The sequence below is a fragment of the Cuculus canorus genome, chromosome 1 (assembly GCF_017976375.1).
Source record: "Cuculus canorus isolate bCucCan1 chromosome 1, bCucCan1.pri, whole genome shotgun sequence".
In the NCBI taxonomy this organism is placed as follows: Eukaryota; Metazoa; Chordata; class Aves; order Cuculiformes; family Cuculidae; genus Cuculus; species Cuculus canorus.
The window spans coordinates 143,050,099-143,076,605 of record NC_071401.1 but is presented as its reverse complement, the minus strand read 5'-3'; the positions used below and the strand labels follow the sequence as shown (position 1 = coordinate 143,076,605).

Here is a 26,507-nt window from a genome sequence, read left to right as displayed (position 1 = left end):
GGAAGGAATATGTTCATAGTGCCTTAATTTTTTTTCCTGCGTGCCTAAGTAATTACTGTTTAGGAAAACTAAGTCCGAAGTATTCATTATTCCTCAGCCTGATTCCTAAAGGTGATTGGAATGGCAGGAAAAGAATTTTCGTATCTGCACTCTTAATGCAAGTCGGATTTTTTTGTTTCATTAGCATACAGAAACTCTACTTAAGATTGGGGCTTGAAGTATCAAACACTGTATAACACATGTAAGTGGCCTATAATTGTAAGAATACCTAGTCAGCAAAGCAAAAATAACAAGAGAATGAAGGTGGGCCACCTCCTCTTTTACAGATAAAAGCATTGGCACCCAACCTTCAAAGAGTTAAAAAGGAACTTTTTCTTTGAAAAGATGCAGTTCTGAATAGCTGCTAAGCAATTGTATTCCATATTACAGTGGTAGTTTCTTGTTGTTTCAGTCACTGACCAAACTCTAACTGTATCACTGAACAGATAAAGCACCCAAATGACTGGATATTATTCCATATCAATTTGGTGAATACCTTGACTACTCCGTGTTATCCATGCCTCTTTACAACTTGATTTTTGCTCTTAGAAAAATATTAGTCCTCTTCTCTTTTTAACTTGTCATCTTTTCTACCGTAAGATAACACAGAGAATGCCTTCTTTTATTTTTACTAATTAGAGTAAGTATTTCAGCTATATCAAAGAAAATACTACTATTGTTATCATTTGGTTGTCAGCAGCCATTTAATCAGGGGAAAAAAGATCTAAGAATATTCATGTTCTCTAACCACTGTATGTGGAAATGGAAAAGGTCTTCAAGGTCTAGACACCTAAGGTGCTTAGTCTTAGTGTGGTGAATGAGCAAAGTATCAACACCTGAAATGATTTTTCAGGTGGAACTGTAATATAGTAATAGCAGTGGAGAAAATTATACAAGGTTTCAGATAATTTGTAGTGGAGTTTTTTACTAGTAATTTATCTTTTTCTGAATAATTGTTGACATTTTTATTTGGCCTTAGTTGTTTTCAACTGCTCCCCTAAACCCCTTTTCTCTGGAAACTTGCTTTCTCCTTGTGAGTTTTTACAGAAAGCAGAGTTTTTAGCATGCCTATTAAATGTATAGGTTGGTCCTGGTTTTATCTACTAAGTGTTCTTTTGTGGCTGAGCTGAAGTATCTGGGCATGTTACGTGTAAGTTTTAGAGTTTTTGGTTTTCTGAAAAAGACAGATAATTTTGCCTTTTAGAAGTCCGTCCTAACTGTGGTCCATGCAGAGCGAGCTAGAAGTTTTCTTGACTTCCAATGCTTTTACAGCTGTTCAAACTCTCCTGTTCTTCTAAAGAACCCTAATACTTACAGAAGCATTTGTCAGCAAGCAAAAAAAGTGAATATTGCTGTGCCAATTGGAAACTGTTATTATTCCATGTAGAGCGAGATGAGAAGAAATAAGTCACATTCAGAAAATAACTGTACTGACAAAAATGGAATTTTTGAAAGAAAGAGTCTCTCCCTGGAGTTTTTCCTTATGCTAGTTATATGTGACAAGTAGACTCTATGTCATCAGGAGAAGAGAAACAGTAATATGGTTTCATCCATAGAAAAGAAAAAATGAATCACTTATTAAGGAGGTATGTATAGGGCAACAGAGATGGAGAAAAGATAGGAGAGGAAAATGAAAGGTGAAGCAGAAAAATGTTCTCTTCAGCTTTTTTTCAGTAATGGCAGAGCTGCATTCTGTTCCAATTAGAACAGAGAGGGAAATGCTTCCAGTCTTTACTAACTGTCACAATTAGTAGGTGGGGGACGTTATTTTTCAGCTGTGAATAGGAGGAAAGATATCCAAAAATAATGTGTTAAATATGGTGCATGCTATGCAAAAGTTTGAAAAATATTTTAGAATCAACATGAGATGGAAAGCACAAGTTCATTAATTTCTATTCTCTGTGGGCAGAATTTTGCCTTTTCTTACAGGAAGGTGGACCATAAGTCCTCATTTCTTCTGTGGGTGAACAGCCCTATAAGTTTTGTTTCTGTCCCCGGACTGTGGTGGCGTCAAGGGTTTTGTAGCTGTCTAGTTATTCACTTTCTTTATAACTAACTGTTTGCTTTTTGTATTGCCATTCCTCAATCTCCTGTCTCTCTGTAACTTTTCATTTTGTGTTTTGTTTCCATTTTTCTTTCCATTTATACTGTCACGTCCTGGTACCACGAGTTGTTTTGTTTTGTATGTGTGGGGGTTTTTTTGACTATGCCTTTTCTCAGAAAGCACGCCTCCCGCAAATTGCACCCTCCTTACCAGGTGTCGGTCCCTGCACCGCAACACGTAGGGGGGTTTGTGTGGGACTTCCTGGGAAAGTGAGTGCTCTATAAGGCTTCTGTTTCCTACGGGATGGAATGTCACTGCTGGCTGCCCGGCTGCTGCTGCTGCTGCTGTTTGGGTCTGCTGCAATTACGCTTTTTTTCTTAGGTCAAACAGGAACTAGTTATGTCAAGTACAAGCTCTAACAGTCTCTGCGTTCAACTTATGACCACAGTCCAAAGGAGGTTTGCTGCCCTTCTCCCTGATTTAAATTCAACAGAAGCTATTGCTCTTTGTTCTAATTCTTTTGCTGTGTTTTGACTTTGGTTCTAATCTCTTCTATCGGTTCTGCCTGAACCAACTAAAAAAAACTCAAGTGTTCTAAAATGTGTCATTGATAGAGGTCAGTATTGCCTTATTCTTGAATTTTATAGTGATTATTATCCTGTAAAAAGAAAAAAAAAAAAGAAACAAAAAGAAAAATAAAGCTAATCATCTGGGACATGTCCATCATTAGCTTTCAGATGGGTAGTTTACACACAAAGGTATTTTCGTGCATATATTCTGAGAATAAGAACTGACTTCATGCTGAAGTATGAAGTGGCAGTAAATGGGTATATATTGCCTCATAAGTGAGCGCTGAGTGAATGAATATGGAATGAATATGGAATGAATATGGAAGTCCTTGTTCCAGTTACTGACTTGAAACTGATTTTAATTTGCCATGCTCAGTATATATGACAGGTAGTCCTTGCAAGGATGTAGGGCACTGCTTTTTTTTGCCTGAAGGAAACTTGACTTTGATTTGGAGACAAAGGAAGACAGTACTCTGGTTTGAAATACCAGCAGTTCAGGACAGCTGGAAATGATGCCCAATTTATGAGAGAAATTTTGGCAAGTTTTTCTAAAAAATATTTAAGGATGCCTTGTTCAAGAAGAAACCTTCAAACCTTTGATGTGTAGCAGCCAAAAGGTATTCTCCTCATCTTAAATAGTTCTTCTCAACAGTAAATAAAAGTAAAGATTAAAAAACATAAGGTGATCTCGAAGGAGTGATGAAAAATGCAGGCACTAGAAGGAAGTATCTTACTCTGTATGTCTTTAAGGTAGTAATATGTTTGGGTAGTGATCTGTGAAGGATAGATGGAGAGAGAAATTAACTGCATGTTTCATCCACTTTATGGTTTCCCAGAACAGTGTAAAGGAAACTATACTAGTAAATTATGCCTGATGCTTAAGTCAACAAGTTGAAGTTGAAATACAGATTTCCAAACCATTATTCATATTCTATAATAACTGTCCTTGGTTTTCAAGTTGGTTGTTTCTGTGAATCTTTAAATAAATTATTTCAAGAATTCCTAAACAAGAACCACATCAGGGCATATAAGTAACTAAAATAAAAGAGATGTCAAATTAAAGAGCAAAGGATGTTTATAAAGTCAAAATCATTAACCTTGAGAGATGGTATGACTGTAATTCTGTAGCATCATAACTCATTAAAGTCCTCCAAAACCGAATTGAACTCTGATTCAGGCATAGGGGAAATTGAAATAATTAAATACTACTTTACAACACTTTAATCCATTTTGGTACCATAAATCAAAAACCAAATAGAATATGTTTATCTTATTTATCTTGTAGTGTTACAAGGTACGATTGTTGTTGTTGTGTTTCTCATCCAGTTCCCTTAAAAATCTGTAGCTTAAGTAAATGTTAACATTCTAGGGTTAATCACTCAAAACTTAGGACATTCCAAAATGAAAATCATCATGTAATTTTAATTCACTTCTTCTGTGAGCCTGTGTAACACAGTAAAGAGATACAGTCTTTAACCATATGAACAATTTTTTTCCACAAGAATGCAGCCTTTGGTGTATGAAGGATGTAGCTGAAACTGTCCTCAGAAGATCTCGGGTGAGGCTGACACCTGTCATGGAAAAATTCAGCATAATTTGTTAGTATTTGGCAAGCAACGGAGAACGAGGTTTTGTAATGGAAAGAAGTTGTCAGGCCCGTAGTCCAGCTCCACCTCTGAGCATACAGATCTATTGAATATTAACATTTTCATCTTTTCCAAGCTAGGAAATAAAGAAGTAATTTCTTTCTTCTCAGTCCTACATTACGCGTGAAGTCCTACATCAAGTTTCAGAGAGGAAGAAATAATACATTTTATATCAGCGCAACTGCTCTAAGCAGATGGGAATATAAGCTGCAGGCACCTTTACTTACAAGTATTTAACATTTGAAAGTATGCTGATTTTTGGAAGGCAAGTGTTTTGCCCTCTGAAAGCCAACCTTTGTTGAAGCATCTTATGATCAATACTCAAACTCACTGATCGCTTTTGAAACCTACATCTAAGAAAAGAAAAGAGAGAGAGACACTGCCAGTAATTGCAAATCCATCTGTAGAGAGCACCAGATTAAAAAGTCATCATAGTGATTTTACAGTGACTCCTCAATCCATCCACACCTTTTTCATATAGTGAGATATCCTTTTTCCATTTGTTCTTTATTTAGCTATCCTTTATTTCCCATTCTCTCCCTTTTCCCATGTTTTGGGAGAAACTGAAACTTTGTGATATTGCAGAAACAGCTGTTCTAAAAAACAAGGTCAAAGAACCCCAATTAGTCCAGCCCTTGACATGGTGAGAGGTCAGGGCTGGTGGCAGGCTTTGGCTGAATGAGTTTGCTGTGTTATCCCATCATTGAACCACCCAAGCCGGGGTTTTTGCCCTGGTATTATTTCCATGTTCAAGCAAGCAGGGCTGACACTATTAAGCAGAGTAATTCGTGTCTATAGAACTGAGTACAGACCACCACCTTTGTTAAACTTGGCAATGGGCTGAGAGCTTTGTTTATGTACTATGCCAAGACTAAGGATTTTGTCTTGGATCCTCCAGCTTGCTCTAGAGTTCTGAGTAATGAGAAGCACTGATGGTGAACTTTATTTGAGGGCTGTTTCTCCTGCCAAATTTCCTGTACTGTTAAAAGTCCTTTTTGTTTTCATCACTAAGTCAAGGTGGTTTTCATGCCCAAGTGTGTTATCTGTAGTGAGTATAGGATTTGTCATCTGGTGCATTGCATACTGCCTGCATTGTAACAGTTGTGGGGTTCATTTAGGAAATGTATCCTAATCCAACTGGTAGATCAGTAGAATGTAATAGCTTTGACATAATTAAAATAATTATAAAACCAGAAGAGAAAGAACATTGCGTAAGTAATGAGCCTAGTTTGCATATCAGCATTTCATTGTTACCTGCCTTGACTATAGCTTTTCAGAAGTTGTTTTGTAGCTTTGTTTCAGCCAACATCTTTGAGCAATATGAGGATATCCATCCTCACAAACTAGTATGAAAGGACAAAAAACAAACCCACACCAAACCCACTCTTTTATGCAACTGATAGCGTAAAAATGAAAGTGACATATCCTTACATTGTCTTTGAGTAGAGTAAGAACAAAAGGAGAATCCAGTAATCTCTAGTATGCTGGTGAAATAATAACATTAGTGCTTCGTGGCCATGTTTGTGCTCTTAGATGGGTGCATAGATGCACACACAAATGTTCTCTCTCTCTTTCTGACTCTCCCATCTCTTCCCTATACCTCTAAATTTCAACTAAAAAGAAAAAATAAAAAGGCTAGTCATCCTTCTTTTTACCAAGAAACGGTCCAAAGTGGTAAACATAAATAGCTTTTCTACTTCAAGTGGCACAAGGAAGATCAATTTTGTATTATCATCAGACTACTTTGAAGAAATGACAAAAGTAGTAAAAATACACAATCACTTATTGTCAAACCAGTGGAATTCAAAGGCTGGCTAGAAATCATTAAATAAACTTCTCTCTAAGTACATCTGAGACTAGTAGAGTAGACTCATTCCCGTCATTATAATATACAAGCACATGAAAAAAAATATAGCTGGAATAATCAACAGCTTTTTAAATATATATATTTCTTAATTAAAATACTGAAGTGTTCACATCTTACCAAGGATCAGATTTGAGTCGTCTATATCTTTAAATTTAGTGAGAGGGTATTTTAAAAGAAAAAGGATTTCTCTGAGACTACCATTTGGTGTTACAACTGTATTGTCTCCCTGTGTGACTGTTGCATCAGAGTACGTAGTTAATGGGGCTGGGCAGAAGCGCTGCTACTGGATCTTGTAAGGAATGCTGCAAGTGCGTGTTCTTGCTCTAAGGGAAATAGTGCAAACTACAGATTATTATTTTGCTCTGTAATGAGCATGTCTGGGTATGTATCTGATCCTGCTTGCTTGGGGCTGCTTCCTGGGGCAGATGCTTGCTGCACTCCTCTGCTCAATTTCACTGATTAGCCCTTTGTACTGAGGCTTTACCTCTAGTCTGTAGCAATCTCCGTTGGCTTCTTAATAGCAGGTATCTGCCTTAGTTTTAGTTTGAGTGATAGCATAGTTCCAGATTTTTTCTAGTTTTAATGTACTTTCAGACATATACCTCGTTTTTGTTTGGATGAATATTATAATTATTTTTAAAATCCAAACTGAACGCCTGTAAAACAAACAAAAACAAACATGGAAAAGGGAGCTAGCAATTACACAAAATGTGAAGAAATAATTTATTACATAACAAAATAAATCATAGAATCATAGCATGGTTTGGGTCGGAAGAGACCTTAAAGATCTTCTAGTTCCAACCTCCCTGCCATGAAGATGCAGCAGGAATTATTCGCCATTCAAATCCGGTGAAGCTGGCTCAATTGTGTAGCGTGCAGAAAATTGCAAGTGACTACAGAGTAGTGTTTTAGGTACTGTTTTTGCCTTCATCTTGTGCCAGCGAAAGACGCTGCCTTCAGTAGTGGTTGAAAGAACAGTGTGGTTCATTCAAAATCTACAGGGTTATCCTGAAACTTAACCTGTACGTTTTTTCCCACTGTTAAATTGAAGAAACAGTATCACAACATCGTTAAAATAGAACCAGGAACTATAAAAGGTCCCTGAAACACAAAATGAGAAGTCTTTAATTTTTGTAATCTAGATTCAGAAAAAGACAGTCTTTTTCCCCCACACCTTTATTTATTCCTGTATCTGACCAGGTGTTTATTTGCCTTTTTTTTTTTTTCTGTTGTTCCCTTTTGTTAAATTTGTTTGACTGGTCACATCTCTGCAGCTCAGCTTCGAGAGCATACTCTTGGATTTCAGTCAGAATTGTTAGTTACATGCTTTTCTATATGAATTAACCGAGGCTTTTGGAACCTTATAATTTACTTCAAGATAAAACATGGAGATGTGGTATTTGGCGTTTTGCAGCTCTCATCTTTCTCAAAATCCCCAAATATCACAGCCTTTCCGAGAGCTGTCCTTGAAGAACTTGATTTGCAGAATGTTAGTTTAAAAACCAAAATAGTACCTTTACACTAAGTTAGTGTTACAGACGAACAATACATTTCTTAGCTGTACTTCACTCTGAAGCTGCTGCTCATAGAAATTCAATATCCTACATTGTTGTTTGTGAAATTTATGCCAGAAATAAGGACTTCAAATTTCATTTTACATGGTTAGATATACAAAGAGTAATATAGCAGTTAGCCTATACTATAAAAATATTTTTCTCCGGAGCATGTCCTGCCTTTTTAGAGTGAAATTTTGCCAAGGGAGAAGTACATTGTGTGTTGTAGAAGCCAAATTGTCACTTTGGACAGCAGGACATTTACATTTCCTCCCTTCTATTGACTAAAAAAGGATGAAGTTTAAAATCAGATGAAAAAGATCTGTGATTATAGCCCCTTCTTGGCTTAGCGTGCCGTTATCAGTGAAATTGACAGCAGATGCCAATGAAAAGATATTTGGGAAAAAAAAAGCAATAATGAACCTATGGGATGTCATGTTATACAGGGAACTCCAGCATTTTGTCTTTGTCAATCCTGCTGTTGAAAAATGTTGGAGAGAACTGTCAAAAATATGCCTGTTTGGTCATTATTGGTTTTAGATTGCACCTTATATGGGAGAATTAAGACAGCAATACTGAAGGAAAAAGAGGCAGATACTTATTTTGTTTGTCTTTGGAAGATTGACTTTGATGTCAAAATTAAGAAAGATGAACTTTTAGCTTTTAGAAGTCTTCAGAAGTTGAAGACTTTATTACATAGTAGGTGTTTTTCTCCCTTTTATTCCCTTTTGATAAGTTTGGGTCATCTGCAGGAAAAGATGAAAAAAAGTGTGTCTTGCTCTTGGAGAGAAAATTAGCCCCTAGAAGATGGCACAAAGGGACACATTAGGGTTCATCTCGGATAGTCAAACTCCACATTTTTTAACCATTTGTTAGAATTCTGGAAGAAAGATACTTGCTAACAATGTGATGTAAATACAGAGTTTTTTACAGTTCACTTATTTCTCTTTTCCAAGAACTGTTGTGTATTGAAGACTTATTTTCTCTACAGAAACTTGCCTCTCAGTGAAATGGTGTAATCTAATGTAAAGGTTCTCTTTTTTTTATTTTAGTTTTTATTAGATGTCTATAAAACATGCAGCTCTGTGTTTGTGAAGGATTGTGTGTCTGTGTGTCATTCCTTGATTTAAATCTGCTTGTTTTGTCCTGTATTCTTGAACTGCTTTATCTCTGGACCTGTTTTCACAAACTCTAACTCTTTTTCTTTCGCATCTCCTTCCTGGATTTGCTGCTTCCTTCAGCCTCACCTCAAGGTCAGTATTCGCTTTTAATAAGGATCTTTATAAGACTGTTGTCTACTCAGCTAAAATTGAGATCTTGCAGAAGATTACACATCAAATTGCATGATCTGCAAAATAAAAGATCAGAGATTTGATTGAGTCTGTGTGGGAGGATGGGTTGGGTAGAGTGCACGTTTAGAAGAAACGTGTACTTGAAGGAAAGAATTTATATCAAACCGCTCTAAATCAGTGTTGTAGTGCACTAGAAAGAAGAAGGAAGACTTACCAATAAAGCTTGTCAAGGAAAAAAGCTACAGGAACAGGAATCTGAAGCAAGACAGTTTAAATATTATTGATTTTATCTGTTACTTCAAGAAGAAAGCAGGTTAACCATTAGCCATGTTCTCTGATACATGCCGTTGAGTGCAAAACTAGTTCCTTTAAGATATTAGTCATTTTTATTATTGCATTTGTATCTGAAACCTTGTAGTGATGTTGCAGAACTGGTTTTGGTGCATTTTGAGTGTGTTGTGCTGTCAGAAAGAAGCAAGAGCTGAAGGTTAGCAAGACATAAATTAGCAAGATGATAGATTTGTTGAAGATCTAAAGTTATAAACTACAGAAAAAAAACGTAGCAAGAGACAACATGTTTTGAAGTCTTCGGCCATGGCTCAATTTCTTATTTTATGTTCTAAAAGCAGTTGCTCAAGATATATTTGGGGATTTCAATAGCGTGGCTAGGAGTAAATGTCTATGGTCTACATAATATAAGTCAGAATACATCATCTCATGACCTCCCGTTGACTTTAAAAGGCTCTGAAACCATTTTGGATTCTAGTCTTTGCTGATAAAGACCGTTTGGGTAGAAAGCATCTGTGACTCCTGATGAAAGAATGATTATAATTGTTTCAGGCAGTGTCTTTGCCCAGAAAGCCACTACTGAATGACTAAAGTTCTCAGTTATCAACCAATATCCGTCTTTTCTCTTCCTGATTAACACTGTGAAAAATATGGTGGTGAGCGGAATCCCACGATTCCGTGATGCCACTGACGCCTTTAAATTGTGTCAGCGTTCTGACCTTGGTTTGGCCCAGACGTTGCACTTGTGGCCTTGGCTGCATATTTTCCTTCCTCCCACAAACTGGAAAAAGATTGGAAGTTAATCATCAGTACTGTCCATCAGTACCTTCCGTATTCAATGCGTTGTACTGGCATACTTGTAATTGTTGAGGAAAGGACTGTCCTTGAATGACCCTTTTTTGCAGACCCCAAAGAACAGAACTGCCAGGAAGGTTTTCTGCACTGTGAGCGTTTTCCTCAGAAATACACGCAGTGCCTTTTCCTGCATGAACAGGACTTCTGCTGGGTAGTCTGTATTTGCCAGTGGCCACAATGAGTGGAGTTTGATATGCTTTGGCCGATAAAATACTAAATGTTATAGAATCCATCCATCAAAGGTATTTCTGCTTCAATCCATACAGCGATGGGTTTTTACCCATACATGGTACCTATCCTGGAATTTGTGATGAACAAGAGAGGGAACCATTTTTAGGGTGTGGTTTGGGTATGTTTTTTCTGAGACCTGGCATGATTTCTCCTTCCTCAAAAATGTAATCATAATTTTTGTTACTCTCATTTTGAGCATGTTTAAAATTTGGCAAGAGAAGATGTGACTGTGGTTTTAGGTGGCCAAATGTTAGGATTCTCAAAGAGTTTTCTGATAAGACATTAAAGAGATTGTCCATTCTGTCCTCAGAGTTTCCTAGTGGTTTTATTGACAGTTTCTTTTCCTTTTTTTGATTATTTTATTTTCTAAAACCGATTGCTATGATGGCTAGTTTGATATACTTGTTAAAATAAATCCACGCTGGCCAGAAACACAACAAAAAGACTCTGCTAAAGACATGCAGGAAAATTACAGAGGCCTGCACTACCACTCATTTTCTTTCCCATACTTTCTAATGTTTGCCTAATTATTGTTACTTGCAAGTTATGAAGAAATAGCTGTTCATTGAAGTTACATTCTGCATTGGAAGCTACTATAGGAGGTGTAAGTTTATTTTTCTCTTAATGGTGTAAAGCAGTAATTTTTTCCAGACGTCAAAGCCAACGTGTCTTCCTGGAAAGGAGCTAATTGTGTAAAAAAAATGTGTTAGGTATGTCTGCCTTCTAGAAAGAGGAACACTGAATTATATATTCTCATGAAGAAAAGCTTTGCTTACTGTAATCAGTGCAAAACCTCTGAATTTTCCAATCTATTCAGCTTTCATCATCACTATCCTGTTCATAAACCCAGTGAACCAGAATGTAATAGTGTAAATTGCATCACTGTTGCTGTTAGGACATGTACTTACTGCTCACGAGTCCAAGGGCCTAGGGTGGGTGTCATACTGATTCATGTAAATAACATTGTGGTGGAAAGCATGGGGATTAAAGCAGTTTTCCATACCCAGTTTTTGGTAAGCATCTCTCTTGATGACAGCTTTACATAAAGAACTATCCAAGAGTAAATAACACTATTCCAGTGTCATTACCGTGAAGTCACATGCTACAGTTCTTTTAAGTGGTTCTTATGTACACGTGTCACAAAAGTTGAGATGGAAAAAGATAACAAGACTGACGAAATCAGCAATTGGACACTTCTCAAGAAAAGAATGAGCTATATTGACAAAGCAAAAGCAAGATTTCTAGCTTCAAATTGGGTAACAAACAGCTTAACTTCTTCAATTTATTTCTATTTTTTGCATTTAGCTTGAATTTCTCACTGTTATTTATATCTTGTGTGCTGAATGATGTTGAACATGTTATTTATCAACAATTTTTCTTTGTGGCATAGCACTGGAATGGAAAAATAGCTGGAACTACAGGACAGGAAGCCTCCCACAGGAAGCTTGTCTTTTCGTGTCCTGCTTTCTACTGTCAGATTTTCTAGTAGTGTACATCATGTGGTTAATTGTACTGAGTGTTATCCTTTGAAGCGAGTAATCCATATCGTAAGAGAAAGAGGTTTTCTAGATTTTTTGCTATATCAAAGTGAATTTGATACAATAGGAAGTAACAAAAAGTACTGTAAAACTTACTTCTGCACAGCAAAGCATCTTGGCGATCAGACAAGTGCAGGCTGGTAGAATGAATCCAGGTAAAAGTCTTTTCAATGAGTGTTCATGTAGAATTAAGTGACAGTGTAGCAACTCAAGTATAGCCTTATAAAATTAAAAAAAAATAGACAAAATACTAAGTCTAAGGGGATTATTTCAGTCCTTTTTTTTTTCCAGAGTCCTAAATTCATGTCAAACAGGACACATCTAACCACGAAAGAAATATTTAAAACATATCATTCAAGAAAATCACAGATAATATTGCATATAAAAAGTTAGGCAAATACAGGAAACTGAGGGTACTCTTCAATAATCATTACAAAAAACAAATAGCAGACTATTTACTTACAAGCCTATAGTCTGTGGTACCTGTGGGTTTTTCATTGTGGTGGAAGGGTCTTTATGCATTGTGCCATAAACTGTATCTCCTGGAAGCTCTGTATCTGAGTACCCAGAAAGTGTCTGGGCTGTCTGGAGAAATTTCACTAGAAGTATGGCTGTTGGCTCTTTAGTTTCATACTTTCAAGATAATCTGGTCTTCATTATGCCACTGTGCTAGTCATTAGCCGCATAAGAAAATGATAAAAATTTCAAGCATGTTGAGTCAGCAATGGTTAGTTTTAACTTAGCAGAAGCAGATACGTTCATAGAATCATAGAATAGTTTGAGTTGGAAGTGACCTTAAAGATCATCTAGTTCCAGCCTCCCTGCCATGGTCAGGGACATCCCACTAGGTCAGGGTGCCCTGATGTTGTATTCGAGGAAGCTTCCGTTTAAATTTCCTTGGTCATCTCTGAAAAATAACAACCTCTTGTTGTTTTTTATTTAGTATATTTTTCCTTTAAGCAAAAACGACTTCATGGGATTCTCTTCATTAAAAAGTATTCTGCTTTTAAGCATTATCTGTACCTTGTGAGTGAGAAGTAAGACATCTGCAACGTGATAGTGGAGAAAGGAAGAAATGAAGGTGTCAGACCTGTTGGCTCTGAAGATTGGGTGGTGATGAGTAGGACACAAAACAGAACTGTGGTTTTCTGTAAAACAAGTTGCTGGTGTAGTCTTTCAGGTTTGCTTTGTTTAGTGATTGTCAGAGCTTTGTTCCTGTGTGAAATAGAATCTAACTTTTCTGACAAAGGTACTCTTGCCTCATCTCACTGCAACTTAACAAAGCAACATTATTCACAGCTGCACATCATCTCAGAATTTCACTTTTCCGCAGTCTCGCATGATCTGATTTCTTCCCTATTACCTGCTGAAATTAATTTAATTATATGAGACACTGAGGAGTTGTTTTTCTTTTTGTGTTATTGCTCTGTTTTCAGTACATGTATTCACAAAGCTTGCAGCTTTCCTGTGGGAATTTGAACTGGGGTAGCATTACAAAGACACATGACTGCATATGGTGCTAGGGGGAATGTTTGTATGTCAACACTATGCTGTGAATTTTATAGAGCTCTGAGTTGAATGCTTTGAGATAGTAGAGGAATCCCTCACAATTTACTTTTTCTGGATATTAAAAAGGTGTCTTTTTACCATACTACTTGAAACATCAAAATACAACTTTATTTAGAATACATTTTAAAACATGTAATGTGTCTTTATCTTAATATATCCCAAGTTAGCAAATTATCTAGCACATAATCATCAGAATATTAACTGAAATTATCATTCAAACTTCATGCAACATTAAATATTTTGACTAACCCATATGCGTCACATCACATTTAGTCACAGGAATAAAATCTGAAGGTTATTTTTTGTCTTTAATGGCCAACTTCCATGTAAAAAATTATTCCCCAAATGTCTAGATTTTTATTTCTATTAAAATTCTAAAAGCCCGGTAAGTGTATGGACAGACAGTGAATGTATGTGTATGGTAAAAGTCTTGGTGCAGACATTTCCGTAACTGACAGTACCAAAAGCTTTGACAGACCCACGACTCGGCAACAATGCAATAGTTACAGAGAGTTCAGTTGGGTGGGAGAGCTTTGTAAAAGGTCGTTGTGAAGGATGAGGAGCTCAGTAGCTTCTTTTCCTCCTTTTTTTACTGATACAGACTCCTTTCAGGTCCCTGAGAACAGTGGCAGAGTCTGCAGAAGTGAAGTATTACCCATAGAAGTGGGAGACCATTTAGAGACCATTTAAACAAATCAGAAATATGCAGGCTGGTGGAATCAGATCAGATACATACAAGGTTACTGAGGAAGCCAAATGATGCCATAGTGGGGGCTCTTTTTATCATCTTCAAAAGCTCGTGGCTGTCAGGGAAAGGTCCTCCTGACTGGCAAACATCGCTCTCATGTTCAAGAATGAGGAGGAGGAGGATCCAGGGGATTGCAGGGCAGTCAGTATGATTCTATGTGGTGGGAAGTCTTTGAAGCAGATCCTCCTGAAAGCAATCTCCAAGCATCTGAAGAACAAGATGATGGGCAACAGCCAGTATGGAATTACAAGGGCAAGTCATGCCTGATCAATCTTATTGCCTTTGGCAATGAGATGACTGTTTCAGAGGGCAATCAGCACTGTTTAATGTCTTTTTAATGATGTAGCTGATAGCAAACCGAGGGGAGTGATTATGGAGAGTATGCGGTGGAAGGCAGGGCTCCTATTTAGGGTAATTTTGACAGACTGGAGAAATGAACTGGCAGAAACCTCATGAAGTTCAATAAAAAGAAGTGTAAAGCTCTGCACCTGGAGTTGAATAACCCCTGCATCTCTGCTGGCTGAGGGCCAACTGATTAGAAGGCTGCTTCATAGACAAGGACTTAGGGGTGACTGAGGACAAGTTTAACTTAACTGTGTCACATTACTTTGAAGAAATCCAGATGCCTACTGGGCTGTATTAGCAGAAGCACAGCTGGCAGGTCAAGACAAGTGGTTATTTCCCTTTACTTGACATTTGTGAGGCTGCACCTGAAATACTATGTCTACTTTAGGGCTTCCAGGTATAAGAAAGACATTGGGATAATTCAGTGAATCCAACAGGCAGGCTGGTGAGATGACTAGGTGCTACAGCACCTGGCATACAAGGAGAGGCAGAGACAACTTGTGTGTGTGTGTGTTGGTGTTCAAACCTAGGAAGAGGAGCTTCATGGGAGAGCATACTGTGTGCTTTCAACTATCTAATGGAGAGGTCCCGAGAGTAACGGAGCCAGACTCTTCTCAGAAGTGTTCAGCAAAGGTTGAGAAGTAACAGACACAAATTGCAACATGTTCCAATCTGAGTTCCAATGATATAATTGGTAGCAAAAATTCACAGTGATGGTACTCAGATCCTGAAAGAGGTGCCTAGAGAGTCTGAGGAGTCTCCATCACTGGAGATATCCAGAACTCATCTGAACAATGGTATGAGCAACCTGCTCTAATTTGGCCTGGTTTGAGCTGGGGATTGAACCAGGTGACCTTCAGAGATCCCTTCAGCCTAAATTACTCTATGATTCTAACATACTATGGTAAGTTAATCCGTATTCTAGGACAAACTCTGCAATTTCTGTGTGGTTTTGGCAAAAATTTGCGTCATTATATTGACTTTGAAAAACAAGATAAAACATAGCATCATAGAATGCTTTGGGTTGGAAGGGACCTTCATAGATCATCTAGTCCCCTGCAGGAGCAGGGACATCTTTAATTAGATCAAGTGCTCAGAGCCCCATCCAACCTGACCTAACTGTCTTGTTATTTCGTAGCTCTACAGCTGTGAGAAAGGAAGGTAGGAAAAATATAGGAGTGGGGGCTGTGGTGCACTGCGCTTTTATTTCTTTCAAATTTTTACTTGTAATCTCAGTTTTTAAATTATTTTTAAAAGCCCCAAGAATTGCTGCTCTCTGGGATAGTGCATCACTGTGGTATGTGTCAGGATAGTATTAATAGGCTTGTCCTTTCATAAATAATATTTTACCCAGACTTTTTTCTTTCAGGATTTCTGATGTTGCCTTTATACATGTGTAAGGCCTGAGGTGTCCTTCCTTCCCACTCCTAACCACAAATACTCTCAAACCTCATTGCTGTTAATAGAATCAGAGTAGATGAAATTGGGAATTATCTCTTTTACCCATGTTTTATGTATGTCCTCTGTAAACTTCTTTTGCTGGCTTACACTGAGGGCTTACACTGAGACAGTAATCTTAGATCTGACCAGTGCTGGAGTTTACTAGTCTGCACTTATTGTTACCAGATATACTGTTACATTTTGTCATTTGGGTTGAAAGAATGATTTTCCATATGAAGTATTCACATCCCTTTTTGACATGTCCTTCCCCTCGCTCAGATTGTAGGCAAATAAGATAGAGCATAGTTCACTCTGCATCTGTCTTGTCGAGACAGCATTTTTCTGCTGTGAGAATTTCATCTGACTAGGAAGTTACACCTTGTGTGTTTAGTCTGTGCCTATGACTAAATTGAAATGTTACCTTTTGTTCTTCTGTTACTTGTGAAGATCGGTTCTAGTTTTGGACTGCACACAAGGTGACTTCACTGCCTCATATGAGGGCACTGGAACCCTTGGATTTCAGATGTGCCTTTTGGTACTTTACTCATTAATTGAATGTGTTTCTTATTACCACTGGTCACTAGGTAATTTTTTTCATCCTGGCTTCTGTGAAACCAGCTTTCTAAACTGGCCTGTTTGTTTTCTCTGCAAGTAATTTCTCATCTTTTTGATGAAGAGTGTGCAGGATAAGCACAGATATTTGTACAGTCATACAGTGTATAGATTCAATGCACAATTCTGTTGCTATCACTTGATTAATTTGAGGTCATTCAATCCCATTACTCTAAAATGAAAATAAAAATTAGTATCTATAAAATCCCAAGTAGGCTATTACATATATTGCAAGATGAAAACATGTTTAACATTCTCACACTAAGATCAAATTGGTAGGTTCTGGTTTTTTCCTTTTCCTTTCTTCTTTGTGGCTCTCTTCCATTTCTTTGTCCTGACAGGGTGGTTTAATGAAGTATTCCCTCCTTCTGCATAACATGTTCTTCATTTGCAAACAATAGAGGGCCTCTTTCATGCTGGAATATGTCAGCTTTTCTAGCCAGTCTTCTTGAAGTACTCCAGGTAATCCAGACAGATTTAACTATGCTCTTGGAAACTTACTTCATTTCCTTCATGTCCAGCAAACAGGCCATTCTTCTTAATTAAAAGAAATTGTGATTTTTGTTTCTTTGGAGAACAAAATATTTCCAATTATCACTTTCTGTTCGTGACTGACTAACTCCTAACTCTGAGGGGTAAAGTGCCACCTTTCCCTTTAGTGTCAGTATTCTCAGTTTGACATCAAGTGTTTTTACATGAAACAATATTGTATATGTATTTACAATACTCAACAGATTTGATAGAAATTGTGACCAAGCATGATGGTAGTTTTGATGTGACAGTGGGGTTGGAGTGATTCACTTACAGCATCCTTCTTTTAAGCATTCTGGAATGAACTTGATCATTACAGATAGCCTCTCTCCTATTTTTGAAAAACAAAGTGAGAAAGAATTAGACTGGTGTTGCAAAATACTCTTTGTAGATAGATCAGATGAGCCTCATTTGGTCCTAGAAATTACAGCTGCCAACAACTGACAGTTGCCAAGCTGGTGTGCTCGGTGCCAAGCCTTGAGAAAAGATCACAAGAGGTCCAATCCAACAGAAAATTGAGGCTCCTTTTCTACTATTTCCTGCTCCCCTGTGTTGCTCAGGTCCCTCTTAGCGTGTAAACTTGTGGCTTCTCAAAGCCGTGGATTTACTGTAGCTCACCAGATGGCAATTCTGAAAAGCATATGTTGTCATCCTTAGCTTTCAGCATCTGTCCAGTTTTAAGCTTTGTCAGTCCCACTGGCACTAATAGCATTATCAGGTTGTTTCCATTCTGAATGCCAGCAAAAGGTGGCTGAGGGGCATGGTTTAGGGAGCGTTAGGAATGGTTGGACTCGATGACATAGTGGGTCCCTTCCAACCTAGTCATTCTATGATTCAAAACTCAGATTGTATGCAAACTTCCCCTTGTGTTTTTGATGCCTTGAGCTGTTCATGCTGTGTTTGCTGAAGGCCAACATGCGGGAAACTAAAACAGAGGTGACGTAATGCAACTTTACCCTACAAGTACGTGTAAGGGTGAAGAATCTTAGCCATGTAGGCTTCAATGGTGATGCTGTGTCTTTGAAAAAACATTCTTCTGGGGACATCTCCTGTCATACATTTTGTCTTTCACCAATATTGTGTGCAGTTTTGTTTGATTGTTTCTCTAGACCTGCCTTACTCTGTAACAATCTGCATTGTATTCACACTGCGTTTCTTTAGTCTTTAATGTTAAACAAAAATTAAGTGTATGCTGTTTAATATTTGAAGTTTCAGCTGGTAGGATTCTCGGTTTTGCTGGATGTACCCAAATCCTTAGGTAATTGTGCCAAATTGATAGCAGCTCTGTAACTTATAACCAACTATTAGATAAATATACTCATCCACTTCACTTTTCAGTGTGTATTTTTTCACATTACATTGATAATACCCGCAAAATATGTTACCAGTGTCACATAGAGACCTTAATAAACATAGATTTTCTTTATTATTATTTTTTTAGTACTAACTCTTTTTGGCAATAGATATAAAGGATATAAGAGCAAACATTTTTTCAGTATTTGATATGACAACATATTTTAAAGGATTGATACCCCTTGTGTTAAACAACATAAGCTATCTTTTACCATTGCTTGGTTGCTCCCTGCTCTCTTGTGCTTTGCATGGTAATTTTTTTTTCTTTTTCACCATTTACTTTTAGGCCATCTTGTATGAAAAAAAAACCTCGGAAAGAGCATGAAATGAAGTTACTAGTAAAAACTTTATTAGGCTATTGCCAAATGACACTTTATACTGCAAAAGTGGAATGTGGGAAAAAAATTGAATTTTCTGGTGCATTTGGAGTAGAACACTTATGTAATAACTGCAACGTTTTATGTCATTTCTTCTTAAAGAAAATGTTTTATGATTGTATCTCCAAATTGCAGAGACTGTTCCCTACTCTATAAATAGTACGCATAGATTTTGTAGAGTGGCATTATAGAAAGGTTATCAGTGAGATGTAAATAACTTGGGTTTTACTACTTAGCTTACAATATGCCTTCTTTTTCTTGTTTCTCTTGCTTTCAGCACTGATTTCATGTTTTATTGTGGCATATGCAGCTGTCTTTGTTCCAAGAGTCAAGGCGTGTCACACAGTTTTTGACAGTTTGTTTCTTTTGACTGCTTATTTCTGTTTTCATTTTGAGTATGCTCCTTTCACATGAACAAATGACAGCTGAAATGTAGGCAAAGGAGTCCAGTTTGTATTTTTAATTTCTTAAAGCTTCAAACATTGTTGTGACTGTGGCGAAATATATATAGTGTGAACAAAAGCTAAACATTTGGAAGATCAATTTCGAGCATTACTGTGTTGGTTAATGTTAAATAGAAGGTCTAAGTACGTGCTATTTCCAACTTACTTTTATTTATCTCCTAAATTATGCTGTGAGGCTTCTGATAGCGTTGTCTGTTTTGATTAAATTTCTCACGCTTACTTCCACAGGTGCGTCTCACTGATGTTGTTTGCATTAAATTTCCTTAAAAATTACTTCATTTCAATGTCTGTATAGACATTGTATTTATATGTATGTATATATGTATATACATGTATGTATATATATGTATAGACATTGTATATATATCTCCCAACTCAGAACCATTCTCCCTATCAATTTTACTCTCCTCAGAAGAACATCGAATCATAGAATAGTTTTAGTTGGAAGGGACCTTAAAGGTCATCTAATTCCAACCCCCCTGCCATGGGCAGGAACACCTCCCACAAAACATCTGCTGAGGGAAAAAAATTATGTTCTAGGAACTGCAGTTCAGATTTCCACATAAACCAGACTGCTGCCATCCTTCAGTCTCCTTATGCAGCTTAATCAGAACCAAAGATTTCCTCAGTGCCTCTGAAACTGAAATTTAGCACCACCAGCGAAAGTTTCTTGTGCTGTTGTTTTGGAAAGCCCAAAAGGAGCCTTGCGTATCAGCACTGCGTAACCTGTCAAACTACAGCAATTCATGCCACTTGCTGGTCTCAGTAGTGTGTCTTCTGCGTAGCTCTCCAAAGCTTACGGCTTTATTGCTGGATAAGCTGGATGTTTTGCTAGTGCGTGTAGCCCTGTGTTAATTATCATCCTTGTGAAAGAACTTAGAAAACTTTAAAGATCTTCTTTTTAAAGATACTGTTGTTCTTAAGATTTAGGAAGTGTTGGTTGTGCATGAAAACCCTGAAGGCCAGCACTGAGGAAAGCTGCAGTGTACCATGGAAGAGCATGTCAGGGGTGCACTGTTGGCAGATCAGCTTGATTGTCTTCTCTCCTTCACAGGGACTGAAACAGTTTCAAGAGCACATATGATTGCTAGTATTTTCCCATCAGAGATGTAATCTTTCAAAGATAGATTTTTAGCTTTTTTTTTTTTTTAATTGACAGACAAACATCTTATGAGTTTGCAAATATCTGCAAGAAAAATCTAATCTTGAGCCAAGAGATACTGCGTTTGATTAAAGCAACATAGCTTTTTAGGTTTTTTTATTAATTTAAAGGGTCCGTACAATGCTACATTCTTCCTTCCACCTGTCTGCACAAATAAAAAGCAATCAGCAACAACCAAACCACCAAAATATTTAAAAGAATTTCAACTGTTTTCCTGGAAATTCCAAACAAAGGAAAGAATGTGGGTTTTTTTTTACATCTTTGAATAGTGGAGGGTGCTTTCTGAATTATAGGTGGAGGAATTTTATTTCAAAGTAGAAGGAGATTAACTCTCCTCTTGTCTTTCTATATCTTGTTTTGATCGTAGCCTCAGTCATTCTTTATTAGATTTTCAACACTGGTTATATCTTTCAGCCTGCAAAGTGTGTCTTCATATAAAAAACCAGATAATTTATAAAAAATACATGAGATTCCTGTTAGGAGTATTTTTCTTGACAGTAAAGGCTGCTGTTTGTTGATCTTTCCTAATGATTATGAGTGTTCCCCAATTACTTGGAAAATTAATTTATTGTAAGGAAGCGTGAAAGATCTCAGTGACAGGCTGCATCAAGGCAGTTCTCCTGGTAAGCTCAATTAAAATCTTAATTTTGCCTCATTTGTCTCAAGTTCACCATACAAAAAGTAGTTCCCTTGAGTAGTATAATTGTCTAGATAAAGAATTTATCTTCCTCGGTAGACACTCCAGTCTAGACCTAATTTAATTAACAAACTTTGTGATCACTGGGGATTTCAGAGAGAGTATTTTTCAGATGTCTGAAGCATAGGGCATCTTGTCACCAGATTTTTTTTTTCCTGGGCTGCTTCAGAATATATTAAAAAAATAACACATTTATTCCGAACACTTATGGACATAGTTACTAGTTCTGTAGCAGATCCATTTACTGTGAAATGGTAGAAATCCTTCCTCAAATGCGTAAACCAGTAACCTTGTCCATGCATATGACCCAGGGCTATTAAAGAAACCTCCATTGAAGAGGTAGTTGTAAGTGTTGTTTCCAGCACTCCTGAGTTCTCCAGAAACCCAATTGTGTTTGTTCAACTTGCGAAGTATTCCTAGCTGTATTCTGGAGTCCTACAGCTGACAGACTGAGGAGACAGTATTATAACTATATCAGAGGAGGAGGAGCTAAGCCAGCTACACTATTTAGATAGGCTGTTCAGCCCAGTATGTGGTATAGTTATTACAAATAACACTGCTGTCCCCCATTTTCCAGGCAGTCAAAAGCCTGTAACGAATCATCTCAGTAGGCAGTCTTCATATTAACCCGATGTGAGCTGTCAAAGCCTGTGCTACAGAAGGTATTTCATGCGAGGAGATACCTCTTAATAAATGTGTTTGCTAAGCACCCGAAAGAAACATGCCAAACATTCCACTCCGAGAGACATTGTGGTCTGCATTCCTAACTAGAAATTGGTCTTACCCAGTGGATACCAAAATAGAGCTGTATACTTCCCATCTCAGATTCTCCCAGTAATGAAGATGCTACAGTAAGGTACAGTTTGATAAGCACGATTGCTTTTCAATTGACCCCATCCTTTTGCATACTTTTCCCAGTATGGTCTCTGGAAATGGCCAACTTTGGATCAGATTTGGTACAGCTTGTTTATAGCTAACAGGGTAAACACTTTTCCATTTGCATCTATAGAGAGGAAGAATCTTCTTGTATATAAGGTTTTTATTTGGCTATCTCAGCAGCATAAAATCATCAGACTTTTACCCCTGTATGGACTGGTTTACATTTTTTCAAAAATCTTATCTTTTTCTCAAGGCAAGATATTCTCAGGGATTTTCTCATGAATATTCTCCCTTTGTATCAGAAATCCACTGAGTTGGTACATTCACTGCTTTCTTTTTGTCCTTGGCAACTGCTTGGTTTAACTTGCTTATTTTCTTTTCTGGCTAGTGGGACTGCAGTTAAGACAGATGTGTGATCTTAGATCACAAATATACCCTCTGCAACCTCAATAAAATGCCATTCATAAGGAAGATTTTATTGGTGTTTAGAAAATACTTTTTTCAGCCAAACGGTGCAGGTCTTTTGAGCAGAGAGGGACTGGCTGTGTGTGATCTCTTCACAGGGTGTTTGGCTTGTGCGCTGGAGTTAAAGGTAAAAGGAACAGCACCTTTGGGACTTCTTCCCACACTGTTAGGGCCAAATTCAACTAACCCAGCATGTTGCAGGGAGAAGGAATCTACATTGAGACCTAATCAGCCATTTTATATATGTCATTTTTGGCTTTGTATCTGTTTGCTCAATTAACAAAAGCAAAAGAAAAAATACAACAGGACAAACTTATATGTTGAACTACTGAATGTTTTTGTTAAGGTTCTTAAAGTATTAGTATTTTTCTCAATAAAGGAATACCCATTTCATTATCTTACCGATTTATTTCAGAGTTCACCTTGAGTATGTATTTTTAATGCTCTTAGCTTCAATGAAAACTAAAGCTTGCAAGGTTTTAAGGTTAAAGATTTCTTTTCTAGTTCCATTGCCATCAGCTTTCAGAAATAATTATAGAACTTGACATTTAATTAATTTAGTATTTCATCTCTGAAGTCAGAGTTCAAATTTGACATAATTTATGAAATTGTGGTAATTATTCATTATTTTCATCACAAAACTTGCTTCCTAGTAAATAGATGCTAAGAATTTACATAGTTGGGAAGCTGCACATTAGTTTTATTAGGTTTTTTTTCAGCTGCACATTAGTGGAACAAATAGTTGTGGAGGTTCACTTCTAAAGAACTGGAATTGCAGATTAGAGAAAACATGAGGTGCTATAGATGTTTACCTGAAATTTTTGAAGTGCTGTATCTGGCCCTGTCTGAAAGCAAACCTTTCGTTTACTTAATTTGATAGGGACTTATTGCACTAAAACGAAAGCGCTTCAGTTCATCTCTGCTGTTGATCCTTCAATTTTAGCCAATTGGTTAAGTCAGTCTTTACTTCCAATTATTTTGAGAATGCGAAGACAAGAGCGTTTGACTTCACCATTGTTTGTGTGTAATTAGGCGACTGCCTCATGACTGAAGAGTAGCCTGGTTTATTCTGGATTTGTTTGATCAAGCAATTGAAGGAAAAAGCTTTTTAAAAAATTACACATTCTGTGACCAGATGTGAGAGGTGATTGTGCTTGACATTTGAATCATTTTACCTCAGGGAAGCTTGAGCCTGAATTTGAAGACCTTTACTTAACTCAACACAGATAATACTTAACACCAAGGGAAAAAGGCAACCAGCATAGAGTTGAGATCTGCTTCCAGTCTTTGACTTCTACATCTCCCAATTCAGACACTGTTAGGCTCCCCTTCCTAAAGTTTGAGGCAAGCTAGTTTCCCATAGCCTGTCTAGTGTTCATCCCTCGCCCCCTCCAGTGCCGATCTGAACACACACTTTGTTTTCAAAAATCAAAGTTTCCTAGTTTCAGGAAATGAATTTCACCCTCCCCATCTCTTAAAGCCACCGTGGGACTTCATGTCTCCCATACAGCAGACCAGTTAAATTTTCAAAGTCTGTTAATATTTTTATTGGCATATGTTCCCTTGTCATATAAATGGCACAGAACAGTGAGGAACAGTGTAACAAAATGATGAGATATTGTGGGAGGAGAGGCTCATGAGTAGAGGAGGTAACTGAGTGCTGGAGCTTGCCAGCTGAGCAACACATTAAATATATATTGATTAGTCTTTTAACTCAGATGCAATGTGCAATGGAGGCCATAATATTAAGTCAAGATGTTTGAAAGTTATAATGAAATAATTGTGTCTTTTACATAGTAACCTAATGCACCGCTTTTTGACCTTCATATAATGTTGAAGAATAGTGACAGGGTACGTAAGAAGATGGGGTTGCTAGATACAGCCCTAAAAAGCAAAGGAAGAGGCCCAGATATTTTTTACTGTTCTAAAAAAAAAAGCACAATAAATCCTGCCATAGTGAATTCCATGTAGGTCTTCGTCAGCTTGTAACTTTCCTGATCTTAATTTTTCAATGCATAAGATTGGAAACTGTTCAGCCTTTGGCAACTTTCCTTTGACTGTCAAACAGACACCCAGTTGTGGTGATGGGACTGTGTGATGTGGTAAGTCCTGCTTCTTTCATCACTAGTTTAGCTCCATTTCGTCGCTTTCTTTTTATTTAGGTTTAAGTAATTAGGCTTTCCAGACTCTGCCATTATTCTTCGTGGTTTGGTGATCAACCACTGGTAAGGTGAAGTGACTTTTAAGCGACTAAAAGCTAAAGCAAAACCTTTCAGAAGAGGGTTTCTTCTTATTTTGAAAACAAAGTATCATATTTGGGAAGAGTTTATCCTTGGCTTCCTTCTGTTATACTTGCCAGAATGTAAATGTTTTTCTTTGTGTACCAAAACTACAAAACAAAATACTCAAAACTCAACAACTCAACTATGCCGCTGTGCTTGTGATCTTTTAAATTTGTAAGCTAAGGTTAAGGGTATGGCCAGGTAAAACATTTTGTTGAGCAGACCTTAAAAACGAAGAAGTGATGAAGGAAGTAGTGGGGTAATGTAGTAAGCTGGATGCTTTCCTGTGAGTTTTAAATGAATGCAACTCAGATCACTAGCGTCCCATTGATGTTGTTGATTTTTCAGTAAAAACGTCCTTTTTTTTCTCAGCCATCTAATCATTAATGAATAAAACTGCTAATAAAGGTCCAGACAACTTAGCTGATTGTTTCCTGCCTTCCAGCATTTCCGTCCAGAATTTTTTCCCATTATAGTGTGTTTTGTGCTCTGACCTAATTGCTTTAGTAGTATAGCTTTTTCAGATGGCTGCTCCATTTAATTCCATAAATACACTCATCTGTGTCTCAGGACTGCAAAGTGTATTGAGTTCTTATGCAATGATATCAGCTTTCTCAAGGGGACCAGCACTGATCTCTCTCTGGTGACCAGTAATAGGGCACGAGGAAATGGAATGGAGCTTCATCAGGGGAAGTTCAACTTGGATCTTAGGAAAAGATTCTTCACTGAGAGGGTGATCGGTCACTGGAACAGGCTCCCCAGGGAAATGGTCACGGCACCAATCCTGTCAGAGTTCAAGGGGCAGCTTAATCATGTCCTTTAGTTTTAGATAGTCTTGTGAGGAGCAGGGAGCTGGACACTGTGATCCTATGGGTTCCTTCCAACTTGAGTTATTCCATGATTCTGTATTATACATTGTAGAATCTAATGTTTGCTAGTACGAAGCACATTGGCAGTTTTAAACTAAATAATGTGTTATTCCGTTGCATACACTTTTATTTGCTGTTTCTTTCAGTAACGTTGACTATAGCATCAGTTTTATCTTGAGGAGCAAAATGTGCTTGAGAGCAAACAAACTTCATCTGTCCATCAGGATTAGTAGCTGCAGCAACAGTGGACCGTCCTGCGGGTGGTGGTAATGCTACATCAATGAAGGCTCAGGCTAAACATTCTTTCTGTCATGGCTGACTGACACAGAAATATTTTCTGACTACCTAAGTCAGATGCATAAAATAGATTGTTTCTTTAGCTATGCACATGATAGGTATATTTTTTTCCTAAAGCATGTATTCATTAGGTGAAATATGGCATGTGTGTATACATTATATCTTGAAGATCAGCTTCTGTGGTTGTTCAAATGCATTGTAAAGATATGCTTATACTTGGATTATTATAAATACACTGTTGTGTGTTAGGCACATAACTGGAAAAATATTAAAATAAAATGCTAAATTTAAATTAACTTATTTTCAGTTAACATTTTGGCACCTTTTCTTTTACAAGAAGAATATTTGAAGTTGTGCCAGGAAAGATAACCAGATGAGGATAAGTGCTTATGTCACATTGACATGTAGCATGAAAATCCATATGAGGAAAGAATTAACAGCTATTTGTGCTAATGTGCATTATGGTAAAAGATAATGAGAGTAGTATTAAAGAGC

The 26,507-nt window shown here is 37.3% G+C and overlaps 1 protein-coding gene across 13 annotated transcripts in view; it reads left to right on the top strand.

Annotated features, from left to right (window-relative positions):
• ERC1 (ELKS/RAB6-interacting/CAST family member 1) overlaps positions 1 to 26,507 on the top strand; it is a 302,814-nt gene that overhangs the window by 130,738 nt on the left and 145,569 nt on the right. The window lies entirely within an intron of this gene.